The sequence below is a fragment of the Chlamydotis macqueenii genome, chromosome 10 (assembly GCF_036417535.1).
Source record: "Chlamydotis macqueenii isolate bChlMac1 chromosome 10, bChlMac1.mat, whole genome shotgun sequence".
NCBI classification, from domain to species: domain Eukaryota; kingdom Metazoa; phylum Chordata; class Aves; order Otidiformes; family Otididae; genus Chlamydotis; species Chlamydotis macqueenii.
This window is the reverse complement of record NC_141565.1, coordinates 1,314,560-1,328,973: the sequence shown is the minus strand read 5'-3', so window position 1 is coordinate 1,328,973 and position 14,414 is coordinate 1,314,560. Positions and strand designations below refer to the sequence as shown.

At 47.8% G+C, this 14,414-nt stretch overlaps 1 protein-coding gene across 2 annotated transcripts in view; it reads left to right on the top strand.

Annotated features, from left to right (window-relative positions):
- Positions 1–6,644: 6,644 nt before the first annotated feature.
- Positions 6,645–14,414, top strand: part of FBLN2 (fibulin 2) — a 103,488-nt gene continuing 95,718 nt past the window's right edge. Inside the window, exon 1 of one of the 2 annotated variants that reach the window (XM_086755775.1) lies at positions 6,645–6,775. The gene's annotated coding sequence lies outside the window, so the exon portion shown is untranslated. Of the gene's footprint in view, positions 6,776–7,273; positions 7,409–14,414 lie in introns of those variants that run through there. The other variant, XM_086755774.1, reaches the window with a different exon arrangement.

The following is a 14,414-nucleotide window of genomic DNA, read 5'->3' as shown; positions in this document are numbered from 1 at the left end:
GGAAATTGTACCTTGTTTCAGGAATGAAGGCACAATTTTCTGGTTTTGGGTTGGTAATGGAGTGTGCTATGGGGATGACGAGCTTGAGATTGGAATCTAGATGGGAATATTCAGGCCCAGAATGAAACCTTTACAAAGTTAATTTATGGTTTGGAAAGGAGAGAAGGGGATCTTGCATTGGCTGGTGCGTGTAAAAAGCATATAGAGAACTAATGTTGTGGACATGGGATTGAACCCCTGATTTTACAAGAGCGGAAATATGGGTGCACAAGAACCTGCCTGTGGGGCTGCTGTGCCCTGGGGAACACACATAGACCGTTTTGGGGGAGTTCTGTGGTGCAGGTCCTGCGCACAAGGGCGAAGACACTGACTCCAGCAGCAGCAGCTCCTTCTGATAGCTACAAGATACTGCAGCAGGAGATGGACATGTGCTCATCTTGGAAGCACACAGAAGAACTATTAATTTTATGGTGGCCATACAAATATGAGCCACCACACTGCTGTGAGCAGAAATATTTGCACAAAGGGAAGAGCTCCTGCCAATAGAAGATGAGCAGGTAAAATTCAGCAGTTGGGAGGTATGTAAAGTAAATATCTGGGTAAAGGAATGACAGAAGACACAACTTACTTTGGGTTAAAAGCCTGGCAAGTCCTTGCTTGCACTGAAAGGGCAAGGGATTAAAAAAAAAAAAAGCCCTCAGAAACTTAAGGGAGAGCTTAAAGTTATCCCCGCCACCCTGCCTGGGGCTGGCTGCATGCCCCTGCAGCCTCTCCAGTTTCATCCCTTCTCCTTCCCTGGCAGGTGGCTGCTGCCCTCCCTCCTGCGTGGCTGTCAGGGGCTGCTGCTCAGGGCACGGAGCAGGGGCGGTCCTGCTCCTCTGAGAGCACTCTGCACCCTGCCCCGTGCTCAGATCCTGACTGGACCTGGAGAAGCAATGGTCCTGGAGAAGCAATGGTCCAGTGTTACCAAACAGGAGCACTTTGCTGCCTTCTGTTTCTTTTGCTGTCAGTCCCTCTCCTGGTCTTACTGCCTGCCAGTTGCTCAAGCAGTGTCATTTGGGAGATGCCCTAATCCTTAATTCCTCCTTTGCTCTGAATTTTTCTGGGCTATGCCACCTCTTTGCCCTGTCAGTAAATGCTCTCAGGCTGTCTTGTGACATTCATTTACTCCATGCACTAGTGTGGGACAAAACTGTAAGAGGACTCCAGACTTCGCTGTTCTTGTAAAAAGCCACTCCAGTTTTCCATGTAGAGTGTGCACAGCTTCGCAGGGAGTTTCAGCCCTGCTCACGGTCTGGCTGCCAGACTTCCCCTCGCTTACTTTCATCTTGCAACCTGTAGCTGTCCTGGCTTTCGCACTGGCTGCTCTCCTGCGTCCTACCTACTGCTATATTGAGCAAGGCTGGGTGCAGTGCTGACAGATCTCTGCACCCACGGAGAACCCTGCTGACGTTAGCAGAGCTCTACGTGGGTGCAAAAACCCACATAAAAAGAGCCCACACAGAAAAAGCCCGTGGGCTCTGGGTCTTATTTGCAACCTTAAATATTTGTAATGTTCTGCTGAAATGACATTTCGATACTGTTACCCTTTCTAAATTAAGAGCACATTTCAGAATCGTAATGCGAAGCGTTAGTTGGAAGGTAGCTTCACGTGGTGCAGCATGTTGGTGGTCATTCTTGTCTTGGATATTTGTTTTCTTTTGTTTACAACCTGCATGCACTTTGCTGCAGTAAATCTGAAGTGGATTTTAATGGTCTGCATTACTCACCTCATCCACCACAAAAAGAGCTAAAGCTTCATCTGTTCTTTGAAAACTTTCAAGGTCAATACTGAACACTTTCAAAAGAGAAAACAGTAAAAAGAAACTCCTAGTTTCAGTTGCATCCTCAACTTCCTTACTCTCAAAATGTTCAGGTACAGAAGATCCCGTGAGAGGAGCTGGGATGGCCACGAGGAAATGGGAGATGCCAGCAGGGGTGAATGGGGAAACCGCAACTCGCCCTGCTCGCTGCATGTTTGTATGGATGTCAGATTTGAGCCACTCCTGCATAATCAGAAATCAGTCTAAACTAAAGCGTGTCCAACGTGCTCAGCCGTGGTTTCTTGGGAACTCTATGTGAAGGTAGCAAGCCCTGGAAGAGGGCATGTTGTACCTCTTTCTATGGCTACGGAGTAAAGGAAGAGCTCACCCTGGCAGAGGATTTATCACAGTAGCATTCACAGTTCGTCGATGAGGTGACATTTGCTGACATCAGAGTGCTGATTTCTGAGAGCCGTCCTTTCCGATACGTATTTGTTGAGGGTGAAAAAGTTTGGGAACACGAAACAGTTTCAAGTCAGGTTCCAAGATAAAGATAATTTTCCTGCCATTTGTCTTGAAGAGCCCTTTGATCTTAGATTTGGGTACATTTCTCAGAAACGTGCAGTAAAATGTCAGAATCTGAAAGAATACCTTATTAAATGCTGCTTGTAAGTGCTCTTGGTTTGTCAGCACATTAAATGAAGAGCATGTCACTGCAGGGCACACTTGCTCCTTGCTTGAAGAATTATGCTTTACTCTTTCACTTGTATGATTTTATTTCCTCCAAGGGCAATGAATGAGTACAGCAGAGCACTGAATTTGACCAAACACCTGCAGAAAAACTGGCTGATGATAACAAAAGGGTAATGCTGTTTTCCTCCTAAACTGTCCAAGCAGGTAATTCTCGCACTGCATTCATCCAGCGCCGCAGGAATCTTCTCTTGTAAGCTGTTTCTTTAACTTTCTACTGTTAAGAGTTCACCCACGCAGGTCACAGCAAATCTTTGTGAGTCCTGGTGATCAGAAAATCTCCGGAACAGTGTGAGCTTTTCTCCACTGGGTTCAGGGCAGACATACATTGTGATTAATTTGTTTGGATTGGGCTAGTCTATAAATTGTGCAATTTTTCTCTTGTTTGAAATGTGTTAGAATATTGACTCTCTGGAATTTCAAAGCAGCGACATCTGCTAAAAGCTTTTCCTATGTGAGCTATACATTTCTGATGTTCCTCAACTGCACGCTGCAATAAGAGGCACGGTGTTGAATGGCCTGACTTTGGCCAAGCAGGCGTTGTTTTTCTGTTGCTTTGTGACATCTTCCCAAATTCTGAAAAAACTGTGGTTGGATGAGGATGTATGAGGAAATATTTCACTCTGAGTCTGCCCACACTTGATGATTGTTCAGCTCTGCTCCGTGGTTACTCAACCAGAGTAGCACTGCTTTAAAGTTGGAAAAGATGTGGCAAAAGAGTTCCTACAACTTGGTGGCAGGAAAAAAAAGAGGTAGAGGACACTAGTGGTGTGGTTCCCATCGGTCTGCAATTAGGAAATTGTTGCTTAGGAAACACTAAAGACTTTTTTTTTGTGTTAGCTCTGGAATTCTGAAATGTCGCATTTTCTCTCCTCTGATTTGGTTCCTCTTCTTTGGGGCTTTTACTTGGACAAGCTCCAGCTCTAAGTGGGCCAAGTTCTCTAGGACGTACACCATGTACAGAGGCCAGCTCTGTGTCTTTTTGTGTCCGGGTTTGCTGCCTGTCTCTTGGAAGGAGGCAGTGCTACCCCTCACCCCTTTGGTGCCCAGTGCAGAGCTTAGAGTTTCAGGCGTGTTGGAAATGCCAAAAAATGGCTGAATGAAAGTCAAAGGAACACTTTTCCTCCTTAAGTCAGACTTCCAGAGACCTGGTTTTGCTTTCCAAAGCTAGTCCCTGAGTGGGTGTGTGCTAATCCCACCAACGATGATGGCTGGTCTGTATCTTGTGTGGATTCACACGACCCGCCTTACCCTCTCAGTCCCCAAACAAAATTTTTTTTGTCAGTTTTCTTTCATTCAGAAATGATAGATATTTCCATTTAGCCTCACTTCATGAATCCTGGATGTATTTGTTCTTCAGTGTCACTTGAAGTCAAAGCAAAATATTTTAAGTGATCTTATGATGTAAAAAAATTACTCTGTGCTGAGCTGTATTTTTACTCAGGCAAATTGAGTGAAGGCAGTGCTTGAGGACAGCCCACCAATGTAGGATTTCAACTTTTCATTTAAATTTAGGACTTCTCGGGTTTATCCAGGTGAGTGGTGTTGTGGTGAGGCGCAGCAGAGCTGAGCTGGCAGGTTCTTACCAGCCATTTTGCTCTGCTGTGCTGAGGAGTTTCTCTCTATAGTAAGGTCCTCTGGGAGCGTTACATCTATTACTGCTGTTTTACACTCAAATGTAGAGGGATGAATGGATTTGTCCTAGTGGTATGTCAGGAAATCATTGGCAGAGCAGAGTCCTGTGTCACAGTTATCTGCTCTGATGGTGCTGTTGTTTTCCTCCAGCTCAATCCTCAGCTGCTGGACACAAGGCTGAGACCCTGCACACACCTTCCCCACAGCTCTCCCCTCCTAAAGGTGCACCAGCAAACACTGAGTCTGTGGTTGCTTACTCCTGAAGTCCCCTGCATTGCTACACATTCAGCTCTGGGCATAGCAAGGGCGTTGGAAACACTGTTGTACAAGCAGTGAGAGGGATTTTAAACTTCTCTCTTTCATGGGTCTGGTTGCCAGGATGTCTTGCTACCTCTGCCTGTGTTGGTTGTGCTGGTGGAGCAAAGACAGTGACAGCAGTCAATGTGTGTTTCAGGGAGAGGAAACCTCACGTGGAAGATCTAACAGAGTCTGGGGTGCAGCTTGCGTCCCCCTCAGATCTGAGGAAGGGTTTGTGTGCCTGAAAGCTTCTTAAGTATTTCCAAGTGCATCAGTTGGTCCAATGAGAGCTTTTACCCTTTCTTGCTGAGGCCCTCATGGCTTTAACAGTAAAAACTGCTGGAGTGATTTCAGGAGTGTCCTGTAATTCCTGGCTTGGTTTTATCACAGTCTTGGAGTTGACTGTCTTGGTCTCTCCTGGTCTTCCTCAAACACACATGAATCAGACCCTGGGGTGTGGAGCTGGCAGGCGTGGGCTTGCTCCCAGCTCAGCCACAAACCTAACGTGCAAAGCCCAGATGAAGCGTTACTGCTGGCTCTGCTGCTTCGCATCTGCTCATGGCACAGCTGGGTGACAGCAAGTGGCACTCATGGGCTGTCACCAGATGATTTAAGGTGACTGTAAAGGCTGCCTTCAGAGCAGCAGTGCTCACATTGCATCTTCACAGAGGTAGGAGAGAATCAGCATCCTCTCTTCTTTCTATGCTTCGTTTTCTCCTTCAGATGAAATTCAATACTGTGTAGGATCATTTTTGGAGGGTTGATTGTTTCCTCACAAAGTAAATAGCATTTTTCTCTCTGGCTAAAGTTACACAATAATTTTAAATAGCTGGTCTAGCCCTGAGGGTCTCCAGCAGCAATCGGGAGCAAACCCCCTCCCCACATGCGCTGCGACATCACACAACAAGACCGTCCCACTTTCCCAAGCCTTGGCTGTGTCAGAGGCAGGATACCACAATACTCAGAAATGGAAATTCTTACACTGCTGCTTTTCCCTAATGGTACACACATTTTGCCTGTGCAGATTTCAGACTTGCCTGAGAATGGGAGCTGCTGAGAGCCAGAGGCAGCCCAAAAGTTTCTTCAATAATGTTGCATTTTTACTGTCACAAACTGGGCTGAGCTGTATTTGCTGCAGGGAGGAGAGCGCAAGAGGAGGAGGGCACGGCGAGGACCCCCTGCCCCAGGGTGGCAGTGACAGGAGGTGACCAAGCGCTGCAGGGAGCCACCACTTCTGAACGCAGCAATAGATGCTGCTCCATCCCATGGTTGCTGGGAAAGACAAAGCCAGCAGCCAGGCCATGGATGCTCTGCTGCATCCGTCAGCCGGGGGTTTGGTTGGTCCCTTCCTCCCGTCACTAAATGCCTGAGGAGATGGAGGAGCTTGAAAACAGCCCAGCTGGCTCTCCCTGCGCTTGTACTGAAGGGGCAGAAATGCAGGGAGGAGCTGAGCCTGGTGCCCCAAAAGGAGGTCTCAGAGATCTCCGTCCAGGGCGAGACAGGCTCCCTCTGACCGGGCCAGGGCACTGGAGCGAGCCCCCTATGCTCGCAAGCAGGTCCCCACTGCCTGGCTGGGAGAAGGCACCCTGGGTTGTTCTTCAGACCCTCTGAGGGATGTTTTCTCCATGACATAGCGCTGCAGTGGCTTTGTTCTTCCCAGGGACTTGTCTCTAATTTGTACCAGGATGGGTTTCTATAAACAGCCTCTATTGTCGTTTAAGTGTGACAACTGGACGCTCTCGATGTAAAGATCAGGATCAAAATCACCAAATGCTTCCCTGGCGGCTTACGGCGAGGTAAGTTTGGGGCTGCGTAGATCTCAGTAAGCAGCAGTGGGACGAAAAGAAAATTAAAATTTGCCCAGTTTCGAAGCCACCTTTGATTGACTGAGTGGGCTTAACCTGGGCCAACCCAGGGTGCGGGGTTCGGCTTTCACCCCTTACTTCTTTTTTATTTTATTTTATTTTTTTTAAATTTAAATTGGAAACCCCAGGAACTAGGATGCAGACTTCTCCCCGTGAGCGTTATAAAACAGCCGATCTCATTGTTTCAGTGCGTCCAGCCCCGCTCGGCGGGCTCCCCGGGGCGCCGGGCACTCGCCCCCCCACCCGGCCGGGGCGCGGTGCGGAGCGCGGTGCGGAGCGGTGCGGAGGCAGCAGCCTCCCGGGGTCAGGTTAGACAAACACCCCGCGCCGCCGGTCAGCTCCGCCGCAGCTTTCCGGCCCCTCCCTCTGGCTCCCGGGGTCCCCTTGCCCCTTCCCCCGCGGAGCCGAGCGGAGCAGCGCGGAGCGGTGAGTGCAGCGGCAGCCGTGCGGCGGGCGGGGGGGAGCGCGGACGCGGAGTCCTGGGTGCGGATCAGCCCCCGGCGCTGGGGTGAACCCACCCGCGGAGCCCGGCCGTGGGTCCCGGGACGCCCGCCGGTCCCGGTCCCGGTCCCGGGCGGAGCAGAGCCGGCTGCAGCCCCTTGGTGCGGGAGACCCGGTCCAAAGCCCTTTCCCGGCTCCTGGGACAAAGATACAAATATTCCCTTAGCTCTTTCTCTTCTCTTTCTCTTTTTTTTTTTTTTTTTTTTTTTTTTGCTGTTGTTCTGAAAGTAGCAAATTGTGAAAGAGAAAAAAGTTTGCCGTGGATGTTTCAGAGCTGTTGCTTTATTGAAAACAGCTCCCTGGGTGGAGGCGAGAGCAGCCTGCGGTTCGGTGGGAGGGTTTGCAAATCAAATGTCATTTGGAGGTGGGGGGAAATCTGGCAAAATTGTTCCATAAATGCATTCTCCAAGTCGTGCAGGCTTGCTCGCCTCGTGTAAGCGTAACGAAAACCAACGCAAAGTTTCAAAGGAAGAGGAGAAAATACATGGGATAACTAAGAAAAGTGCTTTCTGTCTGCTCCTGCTGGTGTGCTTGGATTCCTGGAGCGAGCGACGCTGGGTATGAGCACTCACTGGCTGCCTCCCTGGCAGAGTGGACCAGGGGGCTGTGTCGGGGAGGTTTGGGGGACCAGGCTTGCAGGGTCGCTGGAGAAATCCAGCCCTTGGAAGCAGAAACGCTCACGGCGCGTCCAGGACTTGAGTGAGAGCCAGCCTGTTCTCTGCCCCACGCCTCCCCTCACCTTATCTCTTCCTCTTGTCACTCAGGGGCTTGTGCTGGAGCCTGCCTGTCCACCCAGAGCTGAGCCACCCGTGGGGAGCGAGGCCTGGGGCAGTGGGGGTGGGCGCGTGGTCTGTACCACCTGCAGGAAGGTCCTTTGAGCTTTCTGGTGCCGCGTTGGCGTTGAGGTTTTTCTCTAAGCCTGTATCGAAGCAAAGGATGTTGTTGTTGCTGAGTTCTAGTACGGAGTTTTGTTGTTTTGCACTCGTAGGTGATGAGTAGGGGGGTGGTGCTCGTGAGTGTATCTGTTCTGTGGTTTCCGAACAGACCATCAGTGCCTGAATCCTCTCCTTCCTGCTCCTCCTCCTGGGACATCTTTGTTTCAGGCATCCTTGTCCTTTCAGTTGCAGAGGGAGGCTACGGCCACATCCCATAAACATGGCTTTACTTATAACTCGGTTAGAGTGTCATTTAACAACAAAAACTGCAGCTTGTGGTATATGGTTAGTGGGTGTACAATTACCTGGGAAGGATGCAGCTTTCTGGATGTAAAACACCCTCGTTAGTGGAATGGATGGAACTATCTTTGATATGAAAGATGGGCAGAATATAATGGCAGAGTGGGGCCTGTAGAGGTTAAAAAGGGGTCTTTTAACTGCTTATTTTTCCAAATTGAGTCAGCTGGACCTTCAGGATCACTTTGAAGACGCTTACACCAGCATAAATAGGGCTGGTGTTGGCGTAAAAATATAATCCAAAAATCACACCCTTAATTGGCATTACTGTGTTGGCAAACCTTTTCCAGTGCTGCCTTGTTCTTCAGCAGCCATATTATTTTAATGGTATCCAGGTATTCTGTCTCACAGACAGAATTTGAGCAGGACTTATTGAATTCAGTGAGGTGGCTGGAGCTTTACCTTCTCCAGCAAAGAGAAGAAATCGATGGCAAAGGAGCTGAGGCCTTCAGTGCTGGTAACTCCTCAGGGATTCCTGTGGGGCTGCTGGTCTGAGCATGCCACAGTAAGCTCCTTTGCAAACTATACTGGGATAGGTAACAGGTAAATGCTAGCCTTGCAGTGTGTTTAATTACTAAGAAAAATGTTTTCCTTTTAATTCCAATCAGTTTCTGTGATTGGAGGGATCTCTCACTCTTTTTCCTTCCTTCCAAGCACCCAATTTAACACCTTTTCAGTTGCATGAGGTGATAATGTGGCATTATATACTTCTAAATTTATCTGATCTGCTTGAAGCTGAAGGAAGGTGTATTTATTCAGTTTGTGCCCTGAGTGGTAGGTAGCCTTTCAGGGATGGTGATGGGCAGCGAGCCCCACGGTGCTTGGTGGCATTAAAGGTGACATTCCAGTGCCATCAGAACCTTCTGTCCCGCTCAGGCGTGCAGCATGGGAGAGCAACAAGCGCCCACAAACGTGAGGGGTGGTTGGTGAGCATAGCTGAGGATCAGTTGGCCCACTGGAAAAGGCCCGTGAGCACACAGGAATCTGCACTGGAGCGCTCGTGGTGTGGCTTTCCTCTTGCGTATGCGCAAGATGAAGCCCACCAGAAATCCCAAGCTGGCTTTTGGCTCTGGTGGTAGATTGCTGTAGAGCAGCAGTGCAGTCAGGAGATGGCATCTTCTCAGCTGCTATCTCTCAGGTTGATATTCAGCCCTGTTATTATACTTTTCGGAAATATTTTGTTTTGCTGGACAGTTCCTCAGCAACAGGAGGGACGGTGCTAGGGCATTTCAACGCTGCCAGAACCACTCCACCCCTGTGGATGTCCGTTCCTCCCATCTCCAGGCTGTGACCTGCTTTCACTCTGTCTTAAAAATGATGGCTTTTGTGCCTTTTTTGTGTATGTTGGAACCTCCAAGGGCTTCTGTGGCTCTCATTGCTGTAGCGTCTGGTATGTACTCTCAGTTCTGAGAGCCTGCATGGAGGCTGTTGGGTATGGAGGGTTCCTTGGCTGTCCTTCCTTATCCTTAGATTTTGCATCCTGTGTAAACCAAACTGAGCCTACTGCCAACCATGCTCATCACAGCTGCCTTCTTTCCTTTATTCCGGGAGATGACAAACGTTTACAGTGTCGGTCTTCTCTTTCAAACTGTTCTTCGGGAATTTCTCCATGCCTGGGAGATTCTTCCCCTGGTTTGTGGGTAAGAGGTGGGATTTAATGGCCTCTGGCAAAACCAGAAGCGTCCCTTAAATTATCCAGAGAATTTTGTGGTTGGTGAAAGACTTAGGCACATGCTTCTACAGCTGTCTTCTTGCTTTTCAGCATCATACCCTGCATAAACCAGGCTGCTGCTAGCTGGCCCACCAGTACAGAGGGCTGATGCCTGTTCCATGCGCCTTCAACTGTGGGCCAGGTGGCCTCACACTGCCCTGGGAGAGGGCTGTGCCTGCCGGGAGCTCTGCTGCCTCCTCTGTCCCAGGGCTGAACTGTACCGAGGTGGTTTTTTGTTGTGTGCAGATCCCTAGTGGCAGAAACAACCTTGACTCTTACTCTGCCTCTTACCTCCTCTCAGATGTACCAACAGCCCATGTGTTTAGAGTAACGCTCTGATACAGTGATATGGGCTCATGCATGCACTTTTGTTTAGCTTTTGCCCTCATTCTCTTGCATTAGAAATCTGATTTCCTTCCAGCTCGCTGGCATAATATTAACCTTTCTTTTTGCTGGAAGTGACGTTGCCTTTAAGAACAGGGGCCTGGATTTCATATCCCAAAAGGTCCCTTTCTGATTTCATGTTCGTATAAATTAGGAGCTAGGAGAAAGAGACTTCTGAAAGGGGCTTTCCAAAAAGTGGTTTGGTTTCTTCTGCTTACATTATTGTGGTCTTTTTGTAAGAAATCAAGCTGTTGAAACAAACATGTATCCCACTTAGGTATAAAGAAATCGCAGCTCTCTTGTGGCCTGGATCCACTCCTTTTCTGCTGAACGTGATTAGAGCAAGACCAGACCCTTTGAGTTACCTTCTCATTCTTGTGTGTTACAAACCTAATATATTATTCATTAAAATGAAGCTGTGTTAATTACATCTCCGAGTCTGCTTTAACACAGACATACGTTCCTGCCTGTCTTGTTTGCTAATGAACTTTGTGGACTGAATCCAAAAGCAGGGAGAAGTTCACTGATCCACGCACGCAACTTGCTCTGACTTCGTTGTCCAGATGTGACCTCCGGGCTTGCCGCGTAGGGGCAGCCGTGGAGGTAAATGTTTCACCGGGAGATGTCACTGACATTTCTTGCTGGGTGCACTGGAGCCTGTGGCTTTCATCAGTGTGCTCTCGTTTTTATGAATGAAGGCAGGCAACGACTGCCGAGCTGTCCAAACCGGTGCCAGGAATCCGGTATTGTGGAGCCGTGGGTGGAGACGGGAGCGTGAGAAGCACTTCTGTGCCGGCGGTCCCGCCGTGGTACGGCTGCGTGCCCGGCCCCAGGCGCGATGGAGAGCTGCGCTGCTCCTGCAATCTGGAGGTGGTCTGGGCTCCGGGGACCCTGGAGAGGAAAAGTCGTGAAGAAGTGCGTTACACGCTCCTTCTCGTGAAGTGAGGGCTTAAAAAGTCTCCCTTCTCACCTCACAGACTTTTTCCTGCCTGTTTTGGTAGGAGTGTCTGGTTTGGGTTGTTTTTTTTTTTTTTTTGTTTTGTTTTTTTGATCCTTAGCATGAAACTTCTTTTAGGTCAATTCTTGTTTTGACTCTTGACTCTATTCTGTGAACACGCCTTGGAGACAGGGAGCTAATTTTTTCCAATATCCACAAAACCTTTTAGTAACTGCTAACCCCTCACACCTGTACATGTGTAGTCAAAAGAGGATCTTAACGTGGTCTAGACTTGTGATGGAAGGAGAGAGAAAGCAGTTCCTGGGGCAGGGATACATGACTTTTTGGAAGTCAAAAATATACCCAGCAAAGATTATATCCCAAACAGAGCTGGCAGAAGGGGTCTTATGGGTGTTCTTAATCCACTTCACTGCAAAGGCAGCCAGGTTAGCTCAAACCACCTTTGTTTTTGGCTTGAATTAGCTGAGTCTGCACTAGCACAGTGAATGTTCTCTCTGTCCCTCCTGCCAGACATGTGGTGGGGGGACTACCAGCTGGCTGCTGGTCCTCAGCCAACTCCTGCTGTAGCCATGTCCGTGAGAGCTTGCCTGTGTGTCCCACAGGCTTTGCTTAAGTGAGAGCTCAGCTATTTGTCCAGTGTCAACTTAAACCGCCTTTGTCAGACAGAATCAGCTTAAGATGTGCCCCTCACACTCATCTTTGTGCTGTCCTAAGTCGTTTCAGCTTGGTACCTGTCCCCCAGCTCTTAGCGCAGTCCCGTTAACGGTTCTTCCTGGGACATTTCACAGGTCACTGGTGCTCTGTGACCATCACCAGTGGGACCAGCCTGTGTGGCTGAGACTGAACAGCTATTTTACACATGGAAGGACAGACTTGTTCTTTTACTGGAGTATCTGTGAGCCATTTAGAATGATACTGGATATGCATGCTGTGGAGGTTTAGAGGATGCCTATGAGATCTGAATTCCAATTTAAATGAAAAGGCAATTTGCTGTCTCTGTTTCTTTGAAGCATTTTATAGAAACAACTTCTAGGACCTTTGCTTTTCCGTACTGCGCCCTGGGCTTTGGGGGCCAGGTTGTTTATAAAAAAAAATAAAAAGAAGATGGAAAAGTACTGTTTTGCTGGTGTCATGAATCTTTAGATAGGAGAGAGACAGCATAAAACTCTGAAGTGTTGTGTAGCCTGAAACCTTTTCACAGGAGAGTGCCACTTTAAATATGTGTCTGGAATGGGAACAAAAAAAACTTCTGCAAACGATGATTTTTTTTTAAGAATTAAAAACAACTGTTTAGAAATGATTAATTGTTGTAACATGTGAGTGCTGTAAAGTTTCATCTATTCACAGTAGTATTTCAAATGATTTAAAGTTGTTTGCTCAAGGTTTGCTTTTACCATGTTATTAAATGTCATGGATTTGTTCCAGCTGTCCTCCACAAATGTATCACTCGTGATGGATTTTTGCATGGGAACAGGCCGGCAGATTTTAGTTTTGGTACCAAAGCTCATTTTTTTTTAATTTTTAATATAGTTTTGATTTGCAGAATGTATTACTGGCTTTTAGTGGAGTTGGTAGAGAAGATGCTAGCAACTCTACTGGGCAGAGTTATTTGATCTGGTTTGCACCTTCTGAAACCTCTTGAGATGGGGGTTGAGGGTGGGCATCTGTGCAGATATGTGACCTCTCTGACCGTTACCAGACCTCTTCTCTGGTGTCAGCGGTGCCCGGTCACTGCCTCTTGGCAGGAGGTAGCAGTTCACCTCTTTACTGGCTCCGTAGTTCGCGTGAGCACGTCCTAACTCCCGTTAGGCAAAATCAAGTGGATTATCTCAAGCCACTAATTAGACTATTGAAGATAATCCTGGGGCTTTTGGGTTTGTCTCTCTCCTTCCTGAAGGGAATTAGGGAGGGCTCTGAGAGACTGCTGGACCAGACCAGCCACATCTGAAGGGAGCCGGGCTGTTGCTGGGTGTAAGGATGGGCAGCTGGAGGTCTCCTCACCAGCACAGCTGCGCCTGAGGGGGAGGACAGTCACCATCACCTCACTAACAGCCTGATGAAGTCGTTATTAAAGGAGAACATCTTTCTTACTGAGCTGCTGGGGCTTTCCCAGTGGCTCTACCAGGTCTGTTGAGGCTTATTTTTTACTTATTCAGTTTTCACTTACAGCTGGTAGCATGTCATGTTTTCCTGTTCTAAACTAATCTGCCTCACGCGTGGAGCTCTGCCATATAATCAATATAACATACCGGCTGATGGTCTTGAAAGACTGAGTGTGATTAATGTGTAAAACTTGGCCAGCCACTTGGAGAGGACAGAATCCGATAGCGTACAGAGCAGATTGATTTGGGGGATTACCCCATAGTTCTGAATTGGTAAATGGCGTAAATGGATCTGCTCGGTAAGAGGAACTGCAGTATGCTTTGAAACATTGGTTTGCCTGTGGAGCAAAACCAAAGTACAGACTGCTTTCTGATGTGCTGTTTGGTTCCCGGCATGGCTGCTTGCATATCCAGAAGGATATGTCCCGTGGAAAGTGTTTGTAATAATTTGGGGGTTTTTCTGAAATGCAGACATCAATAGCAAGAGCGCATGATAAGCAGTCTCTCTTCATTTTTACTGAGATTTTTGCATTCTTCTCAAAGTGTTGACATAGTACACTATACCCTGGAGTGTTGCAAGTGTCTGAGTATTTGGGATGTGAAAAAGAACAAGAACGTGTGAAAATGTCTCTTCAGTCTGGGTAAACAGGTTAGCTTGAGTGCATCATTCTTATTCCTACATTTAAAGAAAATTAACTAAGATGCTAGTATTAAAACAGGAAAATCGCTGGTATATACTTACATTTACTAAAATCTCTTCTTCTGTAAAGAGTGAAAAAAAAAATTAGCGCTTTATGATCTTTGTCATGAAGATGAAGCATCCCTCTAGACCTGACAGTTGCATGTATTTAATTCTGATTCTTGCTTCCATTTCTGTTGTTTGTGGTTGCTTGTCTCTGAGGCTAGAAATACCATTTTTTAGTGTGCCTGTGCAGTGCTGGGCGCTGTGGTACTCAAATATGAGACTATAAGGTTCCATGTGCTGCCACAATGGTGGGGAAAAACCCCACTAACATAGGCAGTGGTGTCAGGCAAGCACGAGTGTGCTTTAAATAAAATAGTCTGCACTGGGTTTAAAATGAAATGTTTTGTTTTCGTTTAAAGCCTGCTTTTCTAAAACTCATTTAAAGAGACGAAATAGCATCCGCCATCAGTAACGTGCTTACGTTTGGACACG